The sequence below is a fragment of the Bos mutus genome, chromosome 8 (genome assembly GCF_027580195.1).
Source record: "Bos mutus isolate GX-2022 chromosome 8, NWIPB_WYAK_1.1, whole genome shotgun sequence".
NCBI lineage: Eukaryota > Metazoa > Chordata > Mammalia > Artiodactyla > Bovidae > Bos > Bos mutus.
In genome coordinates, this window is record NC_091624.1 from 33722811 (window position 1) to 33742410 (window position 19600).

At 40.4% G+C, this 19600-nt stretch overlaps 1 protein-coding gene across 3 annotated transcripts in view; it reads left to right on the forward strand.

Moving 5' to 3' along the window:
* The first annotated feature begins 1165 nt into the window (after positions 1 to 1165).
* AGTPBP1 (ATP/GTP binding carboxypeptidase 1) overlaps positions 1166 to 19600 on the forward strand; it is a 192810-nt gene continuing 174375 nt past the window's right edge. For 2 of the 3 annotated variants that reach the window (XM_070375389.1, XM_070375391.1), the window contains exon 1: positions 1166 to 1383. The gene's annotated coding sequence lies outside the window, so the exon portion shown is untranslated. Of the gene's footprint in view, positions 1384 to 1432; positions 1573 to 19600 lie in introns of those variants that run through there. The other variant, XM_070375390.1, reaches the window with a different exon arrangement.

A 19600-nucleotide genomic window follows, 5' to 3' on the forward strand; every position in this document is an offset into this window, starting at 1 on the left:
TCTTGTACTTGCCAAGGGCAAACTGCAGGATGTACCTTGGATTACCTTTTGAATGGCCTTCACACCTGCTTACTTTCTTTTAAACAGGATGATAGGAAAACAAAACAAAACCTTAGAGCTCTCAATTTATTTCCCTATCTAGTTGTAACAACTTTACATTCCTTACCAGCTACTACAAACAGCAGCAAAGATGATCCATGCTCGTGAAAAAAAGGAAATGTCAGTATTTATTAGGAATATATTATAGTTAAGTATTAAGTATTATATATACCTACATACAGTCAAAACAGAAGAGAATGTATCAGTATTTTAATCTGTCTGACACATTACTTTGGCTCAGATAAAACATTCCTCTCTGCCTTCAGCGGCTAATTTAGCATTACCATTTTTGAGACTTATGTATGCACGTTTACAAAAAAAGCAAAAAATAAATCAGCACGCTATTTTGCTTGTTGCAGCGCTAGATACCTGATTTATGGAGGCACTGCCACAAGGTGAAATTTCATTGTTTCTGGGAGCTCGGGTGTGATAGCTGCTTCCTTTTTCGTCTAATCTTGAGCTCTCTTTAAAGTCAGGAAAAGGCTAAATTTTACTGCGGTCCTCAGGGTCCAATGCGACCTCACATGAGTCCGAGTTAAGAACCGCTGGTCCCGCGCCGCAGAAGCCTCTTAAGAGGGTGGGGTTGGGCTCCAGCTTAGTTTTGGAAAAAAGCGGAGGCTCTAATTGGGAGCGTACAGGAAGGTGACTTTCGGGACGTGGGGAGCCGCCCGGAGACCCATTTGGCTGGGTAGGGCAGCAGCTGCAGGGTACAACAGCCGGCGTCCCGAACAGCACCCGCTCCAAAATCCCGCCCGGGTCTCCCCCGCCCCCAAACAACGGCGCGCGCTCCCCGCCCTCCCCCTGCGCGCGCTCCCCGCCCTCCCCCTGCGCGCGCTCCCTTAGTCCTCCCCCCTGCGCGCGCTCCCTCCGTTCTCACGCGCGGTCCCCAACGCGCTCCCCGTCGCTGCTCCCGCCCGCGCTCACCCCGCCCTCTCCGCGGAGCGCGCTTACCCTGCCCGCGCGCACGCGCGCCCCGCCCTCCCTCCCGCCCGGCGCGCGCGAGCCGGCGGGCTGAGGAGTGCGGTGGGCGGGGCGCCGCGCTGACGTTGCCTGGGATGCGGGCAGGTTCCGCCGCCGCCGCCGCCGCCGCCACCACCTCCTCCTCCTCCTCCACCTCCTCCACCTCCTCCTCCTCCTAGCCTGCCACCGGGGTTTGTATGAAAACACCCGGCGGCGGGCGGCGAGGTATCCGCGGTGTGTCGGGAGAGCAGCAGCTCGCGCTGCCGACGCCGAGCCGGGTGCTGCGGCTCTGCCTAGCTCCTGCCAGCGCCCCATCCAGAGCCGGTGAGCGCCCGCCGCCGCCGCCGTCCGCGCGTCCTGGCCGGCAGCCTCTCGGCCGCGGCTAATCCTCCAGGCAGCCACCACTTCGCTCTCCCCGGCCGCTGTGTCTTGGGGGCGGGAGAAGCAAGGAAGGAGCGACCCCCGGCCCTCCTCGGTTTGCGCCCTGCTACCTCTGGGTCCCTTACCTGACAGGTTGTGTAACCCGTGTCTTTCTGGGGTGGACCAGGTCTTGAAGGGAATCCCTGATGGGTGGGGGCTTTGGCCGATTTCTGGAAAACGCCCCACCCCGCCCCCACCCATGGTCACTCGGTCGTCCCCTCTCCAGCCCTCGCGGAGGGTACCCGGTTAGGTCTCCGAGCAGAGGCGGCCCCCTGCCCTGCTCTTCCTTTCTCTCGGCGGTGACCGCGGTGCAGCGCGGAGCTGAGCTGTGCGGAGGGGCGGTGGGCAGGGGCCGGGCGCGCGCCTTGCCTCCGCACCTACCCAGCTCTCAGCCCCTAAGTGCACCCGGCTTCAAGGTGGGTGGTGGTGTGACGACGGCGATGGCCGAGCTTGCTTCCTTTCTATGGTTGACTTGACCCGAAGTGTGTTCTCTGCTTACAACTTGTCGCCTTGTGTGTTTGATTTGGACATGAAGGAGATCGCCCTAGATGACAGTGCAGAGTTTCCCTCCAGCCTTGCTTCCTGAGTTGCGGGTTTTTCATGCGAGTGTGCAGGGGCACCTGCAACCCCACGCAAAGGCTTGCTCGGGGCTCCACGGTAGTTACCCTCCTGCGCCTTTAAGTCTCTTAATGTACCAGTGCAGGTTTGAGTCCATCGGTTTCCTTTCCTGGGCATTTATCCATCTTGGAATAGAGTTTTACACATCGTTGTGAATGTTGATAACATAAAGCTTGTTTCTCTTTTTTAAGATAGCTTTCTCAAGTGCCTGCAGGTCTAGCACTGCTGATGACTTAATATGTTTTAAGACTCAGTAGAAATTTTCTGTGGCAATGTTAATTCTGCGTGGGTTTGTTTTTTCTTCTTACTTTCAGGTACTCAAAATTGTAACAGTGTTTATGATGTACGTTTGTAGCAGTGTCTGTGATGCAGTTCGTACAGTTTGTGGGTAGAAAGGACTTTTAACAGTCTGCTGGATCACTCATTTTCACTTACCATTTATGTCTTTCTTGGAATCTTTATGTAAATCGAGTTATCTCTTTCTTTGTTATCCTCTGAATTTGTTTTAGAAATTCTTTTTTTTTTTAATCCCTGAGAAAACCGGAAAGTTATTTTTGTAATTATATTGTGGAATGTTTTCAGTTCGGTAGGCCAAAAAAATAATAGTTTATTTAAGGCACTTTGTATGGTACATATTTTAAAACGTGTGCCAAATGTTAACACTGAACAAAAACTCTGAAATATCTGAGTATTTTCTTCTGTAATTAATGTGAGATAGTTAGTGTTTATTCACTCCTTATTCCTTATCCTTAGGGCTGGTTTGTAACATGACTTATTCCACTTTGCTTGATTTAATTTCTACAGTGAAGTTCTAGGTTCATTTTTTTTTTTTTGCCCCCTCCCCCCCCAGGTTCATTTTTAATGACCTCAAAACTCTGCCTTAAGTTGCTTCAACACATATTTGGAACTTCATTCTCACTCTGAACACTGAAATGAAAGGCGTAGACCTAGAGCTACCCTTGTAATTAGCTGCATTGCAAAACATTTAGATGTAGTGTAATTTGAACTTTTGTAAAAGCAGTTTTTATAAAGCTCTATCAGTTGATTTGAATTGAGGCATTATTCTCTTTGGAATAGTCTAGTTAGATTCTTAAATAATAATGGTTTTTATCTTCAATTGCAGAAGGCAAAGAGGTCCAAGACTTGTGAAATGATCTAACTTCTATTCTATTCTATTCTGTATTCTATATTTTGGGCTAAAGAAAAATGTCCTCCAGTTTTACCTTCCAAAATCTACTCTTCTTGCCTGAGGTCCTCTGGTACTTGGAAGTTGAACAGCAGCTGTAGAGTAATGGATGAACCTGTCAGAGGACTCTCTGCAAATTGGAAGCTTCTCTTAGGCAGTATGAACAACAGAAATGGTCTACAGTGGACATTGACTTTCAACTTTATGTATTATTGTTGGTTACTTGCCTGTGTGTACTGTAGTGTAGTGGCTAAAGGGCTGGGCCTCAGAGTCAGACAGGCTGGATTTAAATCCTGGCTTTGCTTTGGGCAAGTTATTTATCTTCTTTGTGTTTCAGTTTTCTCAACTCCAAAAATGGGGATAATTATGGTGTAAACTCTTAAGATGGTCTTGAATGTTAAGTGCTTAGCCCACAGTGCCTGGCACATAGAAAATGCTCAATAAATATTATTATTGCTTCTGTGTTTCCTCAGCACAGGGGATGTTGTAGCTGAAAAGGGGCTTTGGGCTGATTGAGTCCTGTTACTTCAGGTTAATCCCACTAAGACCCATTTGCTCTTTTGGGGCTGAGAGCTTAGTGTTACTGTCCTGTCTTGGAAGCATGTAATTTAGTTTAAAATAGAACAGCTAGACCCTGAGCTGGGTGTCCTGAGATGCTGCTGGAGAGTGGCTGAAGTACCCGTTTGTCCCTTCTGACAGGACCTTGGATTGTCTCCCTCACGGTGGTGGCGGCTGCTATTTTAATCATCTGTTTTTGAGTTTGTGACTGCTCGTTTCTTTGGCTGTCATTTGCAGCTATCAAAAATATTATTTATCAAATGGATATATTTATGTGTTTATCTAATCAAGATATTGCATTATGTTTCCAGGATATACAAAATCACTTTGATCTAAGCATTCTTTTCTTTTTTAAAATTCTTATTGATGTTACATAGAAGGAATCAAATAATTTTGATTTGCCATTGTGTCCCTTTTCAGTTTTCATGTAATGTCTTTTAGGAAAACTAAAAAAAAAAATAAAGAAAAAGTACTTCTTGTTCTTTTTGTTTTGCAGGGATCTGATATTAATACTTTGTTCTTTAAATCAGGTGTTTTCAAATGTTTTGTCTCAGGACTCTTTTATATTCTTAAAAAATTATTGAGCACACAGAGAGCTTTTGTGGGTTATAGCTGTCTGTATTATGTTATAAATTAAAGCAGAGATACAACTTTTTATTAATTCACTTAAAATGAGCAGTATAAACCCATTACATGTTAATATAAACTCTTTTTTCTTTTAGTAAAAGATTACTGTTTTTTAAGAACGAAGGAGTGAGAAGACTGGCATTTTAGATTTTTGTAAATCTCTAATGTCTGGTTTAATAGAAATAGCAGGATTCTCATATTTGCTTTTACATTCAGTCTATTGCAGTATGTTGTTTGGGTTGAAGTATATATACAGAGAGAAATCCAGCCTCACACAGTTAATGGTTGAAAAAGGGAGGGATATTTTGATAGCCTCCAAGGAATTATGGATATATTTTATTGGTGTGTGTGTGTGTGCGCGAATGCACGCGCTCAGTCACTCAGTTGTGTCCAGCTCTTTGCAACCCCCAAACTGTAGCCCTCCAGGCTGCTCAGTCCATGGGATTGCCTAGGCAAGACTGGGTTGCCATTTCTTCTTGCAGGGGATCTTCCTGACCCAGGGACTGAACCGGCGGAACCAGCGACTCCTGTGTCTCCTGCATTGTCCGGTGGATTTTTTACCACTGAGCCACGTGGAAAGCCCTATATTTGGTTGCTAACTACATCAAGACTCAGCATATAACAGTTTTTAGTAAATTATGTAGGAGTTTGAAATGAACCTTCTTGAAATTTGCCACTTTTGCATGATTGATTATTTTGAGCAGATGAGACCCTGTGGGTTTGAGAGAAACTACTGCCCCTTTTTAACCACCTAGAAGAATTTAAATTGGGGATTTTTCTCAGAAAAAAAGTTATTACCAGAGATAAATTTTATCCTAGTGGCTGCATTGTGAAACATCTGCTCTGCTGCTTATTGTCCTGTGAATGATCCTCCTGTTCTTCTACGCCCCAGGCCCCTGTCCCATCCTGTAGTTCAAAGTGACATTTACACCACATTTTACCTTTCTATCTTTGAATCTCTCGTGTATGTAGGGTGTCTGGCCCATCTTATGTATGGAATTCCCATACATATGACATTAAATTTGATTTTCTCTTGTTAATCTGTCTCATGCCAGTTTAATTTTTAGACCAGCCAGAAGAACCTAGGAGAGTAAAGGAAAGTTTTCCTCCTCCCTGACATTTGCAGTCTGGAATCTGAAATCATATCAGTGGACTTTTTAATAATGTTATGTTAAAATCCATTGGTTTGAACATAGAGTGGATCGTATGCCTATGTCTGACTGTATAACATCATGCCTTGGTCACTTGTCAATATTGGTTCAGTAAGTTACTTTTCATTATAAGCTATTAAAATATCACATTTGTTAATATCACCCATTCCAACAGAAATAAGTTATTGGGAAACCGTCCCTGTTGTGACATGGTGATGGATATGAGTTTTCCAGAAATCTGATTTTTGCTTGAAAGTTCAAATTTTATCATTGGCAAAAATAAGGTTGCCATTTGTTTCCTAAAGTGACAAGAAGACTTCCTTCATTTCTGAGCAAACCTCTGCCAAAATACCTAAGACATTCTTTTAAGTAAAGATGGTATAATGAAAAATGCTAGCTTAAGCTCTCAATAACCTCAGATATGCAGATGACACCACCCTTATGGCAGAAAGTGAAGAAGAACTAAAGAGCCTCTTGATGAAAGTGAAAGAGGAGAGTGAAAAAGTTGGCTTAAAGCTCAACATTCAGAAAACTTAAGATCGTGGCATCCAGTCCCATCACTTCATGGCAAATAGATGGGGAAACAGTGGAAACAGTGGCTGACTTTATTTTTCTGGGCTCCAAAATCACTGCAGATGGTGACTGCAGCCATGAAATTAAAAGATGCTTACTCCTTGGGAGGGAAGTTATGACCAACCTAGATAGCATATTCAAAAGCAGAGACATTACTTAGCCAACAAAGGTCCAACTAGTCAAAACTATGGTTTTTCTAGTAATCATGTATGGATGTGAGAGTTGGACTATAAAGAAAGCTGAGGGCTGAAGAATTGATGCTTTTGAACTGTGGTGTTGGAGAAGACTCCTGAGAGTCCCCTGGACTGCAAGGAGATCCAACCAGTCCATCCTAAAGGAGATCAGTCCTGGGTGTTCATTGGAAGGACTGATGCTGAGGCTGAAACTCCAATACTTTGGCCATCTCACGTGAAGAGTTGACTCATTGGAAAAGACCCTGATGCTGGGAAGGACTGGGGGCAAGAGGAGAAGGGGACGACAGAAGATGAAATGGCTGGATGGCATCATCAACTCAATGCACATGAGTTTGGGTGAACTCCGGGAGTGGGTGATGGACAGGAGGCCTGGTGTGCTGCAATTCATGGGGTCGCAAAGAGTCAGACATAACTGAGCAACTGAACTGAACTGAACTGAAAGGTTATTCACAGAAAGTTGAAAGGTTTCTTAGCATTTTAGTCAAGCGCTGATACAAAGGGACTATATTATTAGTGTTCTGAAATTACATTGTCTAAAAACAAAGATTTGGTACTACATTTCCACATAAATATTCAAATCTAATTTTTTTTTGGTTTTACTTATTAGACAAATATAGTGAGGGCACAGTATGGAAAGCTGGCTTGACATCTAGTTCATAAGCGGGAAAAAAGAGACCACTTAGCTTCTTTCTTAATCTCCTTTCATTTCTCATTTAATTCATGCTGAGGATGAACAGTCCTAAGGAGATGAGAGGTACTTGCTGTCTTTGCCTCTCATCTTCTCTATGGGGAGAATGATTTACAGTTATGATTATAAGGGTATAGATTACATTGGGAATAATAATAATGTCAATGAAATATTTATGGTAGAATAATAATAATAGGAACACTACCTACATATGATAGAGTTTGAATACTATTTTGCCAAAAACTCTAGGGATTTATTAATTAACAGCTTCTTGTTGCATGTAGGCAGAACTGACCGATGGTGAATGTAAGATAGCTAACCTCCCTGAAGAGCTTCTCTCCTAATTTACAGAGTGAAAAGATTTGAATTTCACAAGATCTTTGAAGCTTGCTACAACTCTAGACTTCTGGGATTTTTTTTCTTTGCCTTGAGAATATCTCTTTCATCTGTTAATTTCATCTCATCAGTTTTAATTTTGTGTTTACATTTGAAATTTATTTTTTCCAATTTTTAACATTATTGACTCATTCATATGTTTGGTCCATATTTTGATTTAAAAATGTATTTTTAAAAACTATGGTAAAGTACATATAAAGTTTAGCACTTTTACCATATTAAGTATACAGTTCTGTGGCATTAAGTACATTCACACTGTTGTACGTCTATTACCACCATCCATTTCTAGAACTTTTCATCATGCAAAACTTAATTGGATCCATTAAGTTATAAACTGCCCATTTCCTCCCCTCCCACCTTCCCCTGGCAGCCAGCATTCTGCTTTTTCTCTCTATGAATTTACTACTCTGTGTACCTTATATGAGTGGAATCATACTGTATTTTCTCTTTTGTGATTGGCTTATTTCTTTTAGCATTGTGTCTTCAAAATTCAGCTAAACTGTCAGAATCTCCTTTGTTTTCAGCACTGACTAACATTCTACTATATGTATATACCATATTTTGTTTATTTGTTCATCAGTGGATCCTTGGGTTGCTTCTACCTTTTGTCTATTGTGAAAAATGCTGCTGCTGTGTATTTGGGTGTGCAAATATTTCTTTGAGACTCTGCTTTTAGTTCTTTTAGGTACATACTCAGAAGTGGAATTGTTGGCTCATACGGTAATTTTAAATTTTAAATTTTTTTGAGGACTGACCATGCTGTTTCCATAGCAGCTGCATCATTTTACATTCACAGCAACACCAACATTGTACAGAGGTTCAAATTTGTTTACATCCTTATCAACACTTACTTTCTGTGGGTGGATTTTTTGCTTTTTTGCATAGTAGCTATCCTAATGGGTGTGAGATGATATGTCATTATGACTTTGATTTGCATTTTTGCTACTTAATTCAGTTTGCTGGTGTTGGGGATTTTTGAATCAGTGTTCAATAGGAATATTGGTCTGTAGTTTTGTTGTAATGTCTTTTTGTGGCTGTGTTATCAGGGTGATACTAGCCTCATAGAATGAGTTAGAAAGTATACCCTCCACTTCAGCTTTTTGGGAAGGATTTGAGAAGCATTGATGTGCTTTAAATGTTTGGTACAGTTCACTAGTGAAGCCATCAGGGGCTTTTCTTTGTTGGGAGGTTTTTGATTACTAATTCAATCTCCTTAATATTTATGTGCCTATTCAAATTTTCTCTTTCTTTGTGACTCAGTTGGTTTCTAGAAATTTGTTGATTTTACCTAGGTTATCCACTTTATTGGTGCACAGTTGGTCATAGTACTCTCATTAAATCCTTTTTATTTCTGTAGGATCAGTAATGTTTCCACTTTGTGATTAGTAACTGGCTCCTTTTTTCTTAATTAATCTTGCTAAAGTTTTGTGAATTTCGTTAATCTTTTGAAGATCAACTTTTGTTTTCGTTGATTTTCCTCTGTTCACTATTTCATTTATCTGTGCCCTCATGTTTATTCTTTTCTTTTTTTCTGCTGGTTTTGGATTTCTGCTTTTTCTAGTTCCTTAAATTATAAACTTAAGTTGTTGATCTGAAGTCTTTCTTATTTTTTATAATTTTATAAATTTCCCCCTTAGCACTTCTTCGCTGTATCTAATAAATTTTGATATGTTGTGTTTTTTGTTTTCATTTGTTTCTTAAATATTTCTAGTTTCCCTTGTGATTTCTACTTTGACCCTTTGGTTGTTTAAGAGTGTATTCTTGGGACTTCCCTGGTGGTCTAGTGGTTGGGAATCCGCCTTCCAGTGCAGGGGATGTGGGTTCTATCCCTGGTGGGGGAACTAAGATCTCACATGCCTGTGTGCCAAAACTGCTGAGCCTGCATACCACACCTGCTGCAACTAAGACCTGACACAGCCAAATAAATGAGTAAATATTAAAAAAAAGAATGTGTTGTTTAATTTCCACAAATTTGTGAATTTTCTAGTTTTTCTTCTCTTACTGATTTCTAAACTCATTCTGTTGTAGTTGGAAGAAATACTTTGTACAATTATCTGTCTTTTAAAATCTATTGAGACTTAATTTGTGGCCTGATATATGGTGTATTCGGAGAAGGCAATGGCACCCACTCCAGCACTCTTGCCTGCAAAATCCCATGGACGGAGGAGCCTGGTGGGCCACAGTCCATGGGGTCGCTGAGAGTCGGACACGACTGAGCAACTTCACTTTCACTTTTCACTTTCATGCATTGGAGAAGGAAATGGCAACCCACTCCAGTGTTCTTGCCTGGAGAATCCCAGGGACAGGGGAGCCTGGTGGGCTGCTGTCTATGGGGTCGCACAGAGTCGGACACGACTGAAGCGACTTAGCAGCACATGGTGTATTTGGAGAATGTTTTGTTTGCACTTGAGAAGAATTTATCTGTTGTTAGGTAGAATGTTGTATATATGTCTGTTATGTCTAGTTGTCTATGTTTATTGTGTTTTTCAAGTCCTCTGTTTTCTTATCTTCTGTCTGGTTGTTCTATCCATTATTGAGAGTAGGGTATTGAAACTGCAAACTATTATAGATAATTCTGTGAGTTTTTGCTTCATTTGTTTTGGTGGTCTGTTATTAGGTGCAAGAGTGTTTATAATTGTTATATCTTCTTGCTCTTTTGTTCCTTTTCTTAATATATAGTGTTCTTCTTTGTCTCTTGTAACCTTTTTTGATTTAAAGTCTAGTTTGTTTCATATTAGTAGAGCCATCCTTTCAGTTACTATTCGTATTAGTAGAGCCTCCCTTTTAGTTACTAGTTTTCATTCCAATCCCAAAAAAAGGCAATGCCAAACAATGCTCAAACTACTGCACAATTGCACTCATCTCACACGCTAGTAAAGTGATGCTTAAAATTCTCCAAGCCAGGCTTCAGCAATATGTGAACCGTGAACTTCCAGATGTTCAAGCTGGTTTTAGAAAAGGCAGAGGAACCAGAGACCAAATAGCCAACATCCGCTGGATCACGGAAAAAGCAAGAGAGTTCCAGAAAAACATCTACTTCTGCTTTATTGACTATGCCAAAGCCTTTGACTGTGTGGATCACAATAAACTATGGAAAATTCTTCAAGAGATGGGAATACCAGACCACCTGAGCTGACTCTTGAGAAATCTGTAGGCAGGTCAGGAAGCAACAGTTAGAACTGGACATGGAACAACAGACTGGTTCCAAATAGGAAAAGGAGTTCATCAAGGCTCTATATTGTCACTCTGCTTATTTAACTTATATGCAGAGTACATCATGAGAAACGCTGGGCTGGAAGAAGCAGAAGCTGGAATCAAGATTGCCGGGAGGAATATCAATAACCTCAGGTATGCAGATAACACCACCCTTATGCCAGAAAGTGAAGAAGAACTAAAGAGCCTCTTGATGAAAGTGAAAGAGGAGAGTGACAAAGTTGGCTTAAAACTCAACATTCAGAAAATGAAGATCATGGCATGTGGTCATCACTTCATGGCAAATGGATGGGGAAACAGTGGAAATAGTGGCTGACTTTATTTTTCTGGGCTCCAAAATCACTGCAGATGGTGATTGCAGCCATGAAATTAAAAGACGCTTACTCCTTGGAAGGGAAGTTATGACCAACCTAGACAACATATTAAAAAGCAGAGACATTACTTTGTCAACAAAGATCTGTCTAGTCAAGGCTATGGTTTTTCCAGTGGTCATGTATGGATGTGAGACTTGGACTATAAAGAAAGCTGAGCGCTGAAGAACTGATGCTTTGAACTGTGGTGTTGGAGAAGACTCTTGAGAGTCCCTTGGACTGCAAGGAGATCAGTCCTGGGTGTTCATTGGAAGGACTGATGTTGAAGCTGAAACTCCAATACTTTGGCCACCTGATGCAAAGAGCTGACTCATTTGAAAAGACCCTGATGCTGGGAAAGATTGAGGGCAGGAGGAGAAGGGGACGACAGAGGATGAGATGGTTGGATGGCATCACGGACTCAATGGAGATGAGTTTGAGTAAACTCCGGGAGTTGGTGATGGACAGGGAGGCCTGGTGTGCTGCGGTTCATGGGGTCGCAAAGAGTCTGACATGACTGAGCGACTGAATTGATTGATTTAGTTACTGTTTGCGTGGCATATGTTTTTCCATCCTTTTACTTTCCACCTATTTTTTCCTTTGTAGCTAAAGTAAATCTCTTGTAGAGGACATATAGTTGGATCATGTTTTAATTTTAATTTTTATTTATTTATTTTTTAAATTTTTTGGTTGCACCACATGTCACGTAGGATCTTAGTTCCCTGACCAGCGATCATACCTGTGCCACCTGCAGTGGGAGTGCAGAGTCTTCATAGGACCTCCAGGGAGATTCCTGGATCATGTTTTTAGAATCCATTTTTACTAATTTCTGCCTTTTGAATGGAGAGTTTAATTCATTTACATTTAAAGTAATTGTTCATAAGGAGGAACTTCTGTCATTTTACTGTTTGTTTCTGATGCCTTATAGCTTTTTGAGTCCTTCCTGTCCTGTGTATTTTGATTCCTATTTTGATGTTAATGGGAGATGACTTAGGGCTGTGGTACTTTCCTTAACCAACCAAACAAGAAGAAACAAACAAAACTTAAACCATTTTAATGGGTTAGAGTCATAGGTTAGAGGCAAGGAAAATGTGTGTTTCAAGGTAAGAATTTTAATCTCATTCATCACCTATATGGACTTAGGAATTTTGGCACTTGTTTAAGTCTAAAACTAATCAGTTGGAATCAGTATTGAGGGAAGAGTTATTTTAAATATTAAGTAAACTATTTAATTGAAGTGTAATGGGGTTCTGTTCCTCCAACAATAACACCCTATTATTTGTGTTATAATTAAAACATCATATAGCAGAACAAATTAGACCTTTGTAAGTGTCAGAGCATCTTTTGTGGAGTAGTGTGTGAAACATCCAAAATCTTGTGTTTTTTAAGAGGATGCATAATGAAGAAAGGTAAAAGGTGTAACCTTTTTATAGGTTTACTGTTATCCACAAGGTAATCATCAAATGTCATATGTTTAAGGTAACCAAATGAAAATGTATACCTTAATATTGTTATTTAGAGTAGGTTAACATACACAGATGGACATGAGTTTGAGCAAGCTCAGGGAGTTGCTGATGGACAAGGAAGCTTGGTGTGCTGTAGTCCATGAGGTTGCAGAGAGTCAAGACACAACTGAGCGACTGAACTGAACATACACAGGCCATGTCCAGTGTATATGTTTGTCATTTAATTTAAATGATAGTAATCTCTATCTTTCTAATGCTGAGCATATTACTTTTCTATCCTTTAAACAGCAGATAGTATTTACCTTCTTCCTTTAAAGTTTCTTTTTCCTTTAATAAGGGAAAGGGGTATAATCATATTTTTGGTGATCTTATTAAATAATCATGATTTGCAGTTTTCCATCACATTGACATAACTGGTGTGGGAGAACAGTAGTAGTTCACTTAAGTTCTTGAAAGTGATTTCTTCCTTTGAGATGATGAAACAGTGCTGAAAAAAGATAATGCATTTGCAGCATACTTGTTTTTGCATTCCCTATAGAACCAGCTACCCAGATCTTCTTTAACTGTAGTCCTTTCCTGTTGCCCACAACCTTTTCAACAAGAACAACTATCTGGTATTTAACAGCAAAGGTTATCACTGTTAATTAGAGCAGTGGTTCTTTTTTTTTTTTAATTCTAAAATGTTTTAAATAGTGGAAACTTTTTGTCTAATGATATCTTGTGGGGAGACCCTTTGGTAAACAGGAGAGTAAAATAATGAAGTTGTTCTGGTTGAATGGGAACTGGACCAAGTTGTTTAAACCAGGGAAGTCAAAGGGATCATATTTCCTCAGATTGTTTTTTAAAAGATTTATATGGGGCTTTGAAGTGTGAACAGTATATGGTTCTTGGCATTTTTCTTTTTTTAGCAGTTTGACTTGAAATAAATTTAAAACCATGTGTATTGAAGTATTTATATAATTAGAATGTACAGGCTTACGTTGCTGTGTGTCAGAATTTCTTTTGTGGCGTGTTTGTGGAATGAAAATGAGGACAGTGTACGTGTATGAACTTCTCAAGTGTGTGTGCACATGCTTATTGACTTGGCTGATGTGCACTTGGTTTGCTGACTTGGCTTGATTCCAGGCTTAAGCCAGTGGCAACTGAGGGCTTCAGGTTTTAGATTCTTTAGGCTCTGGAACTAGTTCTAGCTCAGAACAAAAGATCAGGAAAATCTCAAAAATTCAGAAGATCTAAGACTGCAAGGAGATCCAACCAGTCCATTCTGAAGGAGATCAGCCCTGGGATTTCTTTGGAAGGAATGATGCTAAAGCTGAAACTCCAGTACTTTGGCCACCTCATGCGAAGAGTTGACTCATTGGAAAAGACCCTGATGCTGGGAGGGATTGGGGGCAAGAGGAGAAGGGGATGACAGAGGATGAGTTGGCTGGATGGCATCACTGACTCTATGGACGTGAGTCTGAGTGAACCCCGGGAGGTGGCAATGGACAGGGAGGCCTGGCGTGCTGCGATTCATGGGGTCGCAAAAAGTCGGACACGACTGAGGGACTGATCTGATCTGAAACCTTTGTGTGCATTTATTGAGCTATCATAATGCAAACTTATTTGCTTTTCTTTCTATGTGGGCTATCTTGAGCAAGTTTATCTTGCTTGTATGATTTTCTGCTGAGGCCAGATTCCCACATTTAATTTTAGTGTAAGCCACGTGTAAATATATAAAAATCAACTTGTGCAGACACTTGCCCCAGTTTAGGGAGGTATATACTGTGGATTTTTATGTGACAGCATTGTGAGGCTTCCCACCTCTCCCCCAGACTTCTTTAGGGTATACTCAGAATACATCTGTCCTAGAGCCAGCTGGGTCTATAGTTTTGCTTTAGTGTAAAGGATATCGTATTCCATCATGGGAAGCAGGCACTGAGGTATAGAGAGTGTAAATCCCTAACCCTAATTTAGGAATGGTTGAATTATGTAAGTACCTGCAGGGATTAAGTTTTTATTAATTATTTTTATTATAATTAATTTTATTAATTATTAATTGTTATTTTATTAATATGTTTTGTTGAGATATAACTCACTTACCATACAATTTTACCAGTTAAAGTACGCAATTCAGTAGATTTTAAAACATTCACAGAGTTGTGCAACCATTACCACCATCAATTTTAGAACATTTTCATTACTCCCCAAAAAAGCTCCCACACCGTTTTAGTCATTTCCTACATACCTCTCTCCATTTCTCATAGTTCTTGGTAACCACTAATCTACTTTCTGTCTCTAAAGATTTACCTTTCCTAAATATTTCATACAAATTGAATTATGTAATTATGTGATCTTTCTTGACTGGCTTCTTCCACTTAACATAAATATTTTCAAGATTCATCCAGGTAGCACATAGAAGTACTTTGTTTCTTTTTGTCACTGAATAATGTTACATTCTGCAGATATACCACGTTTTATTTATCCATCAGGGCATTGGGTTGTTTCCTTTCCTTTTTTTTTTAGTGAATAATGCTGCCATGAACATTTGTGTACAGGTTTTTGTATGGATGTAGTTTCATTTTTTGGTATGTACCCAAAGATGGAATAACTGAGTCTTGATGGCCACTTTATGTTTGGCTTTTTGAGGAACTGCTAGATTGTTTTCAAAGCAGCTGTTACTGTTTTACATTCTCATCTGCAGTGTATGAGGGTTCTAGTTTCTCCACATCCTTGTTAACACTCGTCATTATCTGTGTTCTTTATTATTGACATTCTAGTAGGTGTGAAGTGGTATCTCACTGTAGACTAAGTTTTTAAAATAGTAGTTAGGCCTTACAGGAAAGATAGTACTCTAATATTACGATTGAAGTATATAATTGGCAGACTTAGAAATATAATCTTCAGTAGCCATTCTTAACCCTGTCTATGTATAATTAGTATCACTTCCCAATTAAAATAATGATGTCATGAGTATTGTATGAGCCCCTATCTCTTAGCAAAAAATTCTTTATCAAAAGAGAAACAGTGAAGACTCAATTGTAGAGAACAGAATCCACTTGTTATGACTTAAGCAGACATGATTTATTTACCGTGGCATACTAAATAGCTTAAAAAATTGTTGGTATGTATCCTTCTGGGTCCAGTCAAGAGATAAAAGGCATGTAGTAACTTAATAGGGAAAGAGTAAAGAATTATAGACCACTTGATCTTAGCCAAAAGGCTGAGACCTGGTGCTGGGAAAACTGGACAGCTCTAACACCATGCACAAAAATAAAGTTGAAACGGATCAAAGACCTAAATGTAAGGCCAGACATTGTAAAACTCCTAGAGGAAAACATAGGCAGGACAGAGGAAAACAGGCAGAACACTCATTGAAGGAATATCCTTTTTGATCTAATCAGAGTTAGATAGTAGGTATTTTGTATCTTTTAGAACAGGTGACCCTAACAGAAGCAGAAGATATTAAGAAGACATGGCAAGAATACACAGAAGAAATGTACAAAAAAGATCTTCATGACCCAGATAATAACGATGGTGTGATCACTCACCTAGAGCCAGACATCCTGGAATGTGAAGTCAGGTGGGCCTTAGGAAGCATCACTACGAACAAAGCTAGTGGAGGTGATGGAATTCCAGTTGAGTTATTTCAAATCCTGGAAGATGATGCTGTCAAAGTGGTGCACTCAATATGCCAGCAAATTTGGAAAACTCAGCAGTGGCCACAGTTTTCATTCCAATCCCAAAGAAAGGCAATGCCAAAGAATGCTCAAACTACTGCACAACTGCACTCATCTCACATGCTAGTAAAGTAATGCTCAAAATTCTCCAAGCCGAGCTTCAGCAATATGTGAACCGTGAACTTCCAGATGTTCAAGCTGGATTTAGAAAAAGCAGAGCAATGAGAGATCAAATTGCCAACATCTACTGGATCATCGAAAAAGCAAGAGAGTTCCAGAAAAACATCTGCTTTATTGACTATGCCAAAGCTTTTGACTGTGTGTGTCACAACAAACTGTGGAAAATTCTTCAAGAGATGGGAATACCAGACCACCTGACCTGCCTCCTGAGAAATCTGTATGCAGGTCAAGGAGCAAGAGTTAGAACTGGACATGGAACAACAGGCTGGTTCCAAATAGGAAAAGGAGTTCATCAAGGCTCTATATTGTCACCCTGCTTATTTAACTTATATGCAGAGTATATCATGAGAAACTCTGGGCTGGAGGAAGCACAAGCTGGAACCAAGTTTGCTGGGAGAAATATCGATAACCTCAGATATGCAGATGACACCACCCTTATGGCAGAAAGTAAAGAAGAACTAAAGAGTCTCTTGATGAAAGTGAAAGAGGAGAATGAAAAAGTTGGCTTAAAGCTCAACATTCAGAAAACTAAGATCATGGCATCTGGTGGATGGGGAAACAGAGGAAACAGTTACTGACTTTATTTTTTTGGGCTCCAGAAATCACTGCAGATTGTGATTGCAGCCATGAAATTAAAAGATGCTTACTCCTTGGAAGGAAAGTTATGACCAACCTAGACAACATATTAAAAAGCAGAGACCTTACTTTGTCAACAAAGGTCCATCTAGTCAAGGCTATGGTTTTTCCAGTTTCATATGGATGTGAGAATTGGACTGTAAAGAAAGCTGAGCACTGAAGAGTTGATGCTTTTGAACTGTGGTGTTGGAGAAGACTCTTGAGAGTCCCTTGGACTGCAAGGAGATCCAACCAGTGCATCCTAAAGGAGATCAGTCCTGGGTGTTCATTGGAAGGAGTGATTTTGAAGCTGAAACTCCAATACTTTGGCCACTTGATGCAAAGAGCTGACTCATTTGAAAAGACAGACCCTGATGCTGGGAAAGATCGAAGGCAGGAGGAGAAGGGGACGACAGAGAATGAGATGGTTGAATGGCATCACCGACTCAATGGATATGGGTTTTGGTGGACTCTGGGAGTTGGTGATGGACAGGCAGGCCTGGCGTTCTGCAGTTCACAGGGTTGCAAAGAGTCAGACACGACTGAGTGACTGAACTAAACTGATCCTTCCTAGAATAATGAAAAATAAAAACAAAAATAAACAGGACCTAATTAAATATAAGAGCATCTGCGCAGCAAAGGAAACCATAAACAAAATGAAAAGACAGCCCACAGAATGGGAAAAGTTAGTTGCAAATGAAGTGACTGACAAGGGATTAATCTCCGAAATATGCAAATAGCTCATGCAGCTCTGTGTCCAAAAGACAAGCAACTCAAATCAAAAAGTGGGCAGAAGATCTAAATAGACATTTCTCTGAAGAAGACATAACAGATGGCCAAAAAGCACATGAAAAGATGCTCAACATCACTAATTATCAGAGAACTGCAAATCAAAACTACGTTGAAGTATTACCTCACACTAGTCAGAATGGCCATCATCAAAAAATCTACAGACAATAAATGCTGGAGTGGGTGTGGAGAAAAGGAAACCTTCTTACATTGGTACAACCACTATGGAGAACAGTATGGAGGTTCCTTAAAAAAGTAAAGATAGAACTATCATATGATCACTCCTGGGCATCTATCCATAGAAAACCATCTTCCGAAATGATATATATGTCCTAGTGTTCTGTGCAACTCTGTTTGCAATAGCCAGGACATGGAAGCAACCTAAATGTCCATCAACAGAGAGCTGGATAAATGAGATGTGGTACATATATACATATATACAGTGGAATACTACTCAGCTGTAACAAAGAATGAAATACCACTTGGAGCTACATGGATGAGCCCAGAGATTATCATGCTAAGTAAATTAGACAAGACAAATATCGTATGATACTGCTTATATGTGGAATCTAAAAAAGGGTACAAGTGAACTTAATTATAAAACAGAAATAGAGTCACAGATGTAGAAGACAAACTTATGGTTACCAGGGGGGAAAGAGGAGGAGGGATTAATTGGGAGATTGAGATTGACGTATATGCACTATTACATATAAAATGGGCCTCCCAGGTGATGCTAGTGATAAAGAACCCACTTGCCAATAAAGGAGATGTAAGAGATGCCAGTTCGGTCCCTGGGTTGAGATGATCCCCTGGAGGAGGGCATGGCAACCCACTCCAGTGTTCTTGCCTGGAGCATCCCGTGGACAGAGGAGCCTGGTGAGCTATTGTCCATAGGGTAGCAAAGAGTCAGACATGACTGAAGCATCTTAGTATGCATGCACATATATAAAATGGATAATTAATAAGGACCTACTGTATAGCACAGAGACCTCTACTCAACACTCTGTAATGACCTATATGGGAAAAGAATCTGAAAAAAGGGGGTATATGTATAACTGATTTACTTTCTTGTACAGCAGAAACTAACACAACATTGAAAATCAACTATATTCCAATAAAAAGTTAAAAAAAGAAGTATTGACTATAACAGGGATAGGAACAGTGAGGGATTTATCAGTAAGAAGTCAAGATAACAGACAATACAGGACTAGCTGACACAAAGAGCAGTTACTACAAAGAGCAGTTACCAACCCTATGGCTCACTGAAGTCTAGATGTTGTTCAAGCAGCTAAGTTGTGGCACTAGAAGAATTTGCTGGGTATGTGCCTTCTTGGGTGCCAGGGAAAGCTGTTCCTGGGGAGATGACTTGTCAGAGGCATTCTGCTGCAAAATTGCATAACCTCCTATTGGAGAATCTGCACTTGCTGCAGGAGACTGGTGCTGGAGAAGCCGTATTTGTTGGAGTGGGTCTTGGAGAAGCCAAGCCTACTGCAGCCAAGTGGGCATGCCGGAACCAGGAACAGAATCCTTTACCCCTGCAGAGTCTTCCCAGTGCTCTCTTGACAAAGCTTAATATCTTGCCAGGTGGCAAAGAAATTAGTATTTTAAGTGCATTAATCTGTTTTCACAGTACAGGCAAAAAGGGTGACTTTGGAGAGGAGGGGCAATAACTCAATAACTTGCCACAGGTATTAAGTGCTTTACAGAATTGTTTAGACATTTAAAGAAAGAGACTCAAGGAGCAAACCTCCAAAACCTGAGTTCTGCACACAACTGAGAAACTCAGGAAAGTATTGTCTTTTTGAGTAAGAGGCCTCTGGCCTAATTGTGAAATTGCCTCTAGATCTTTATTGCTGTC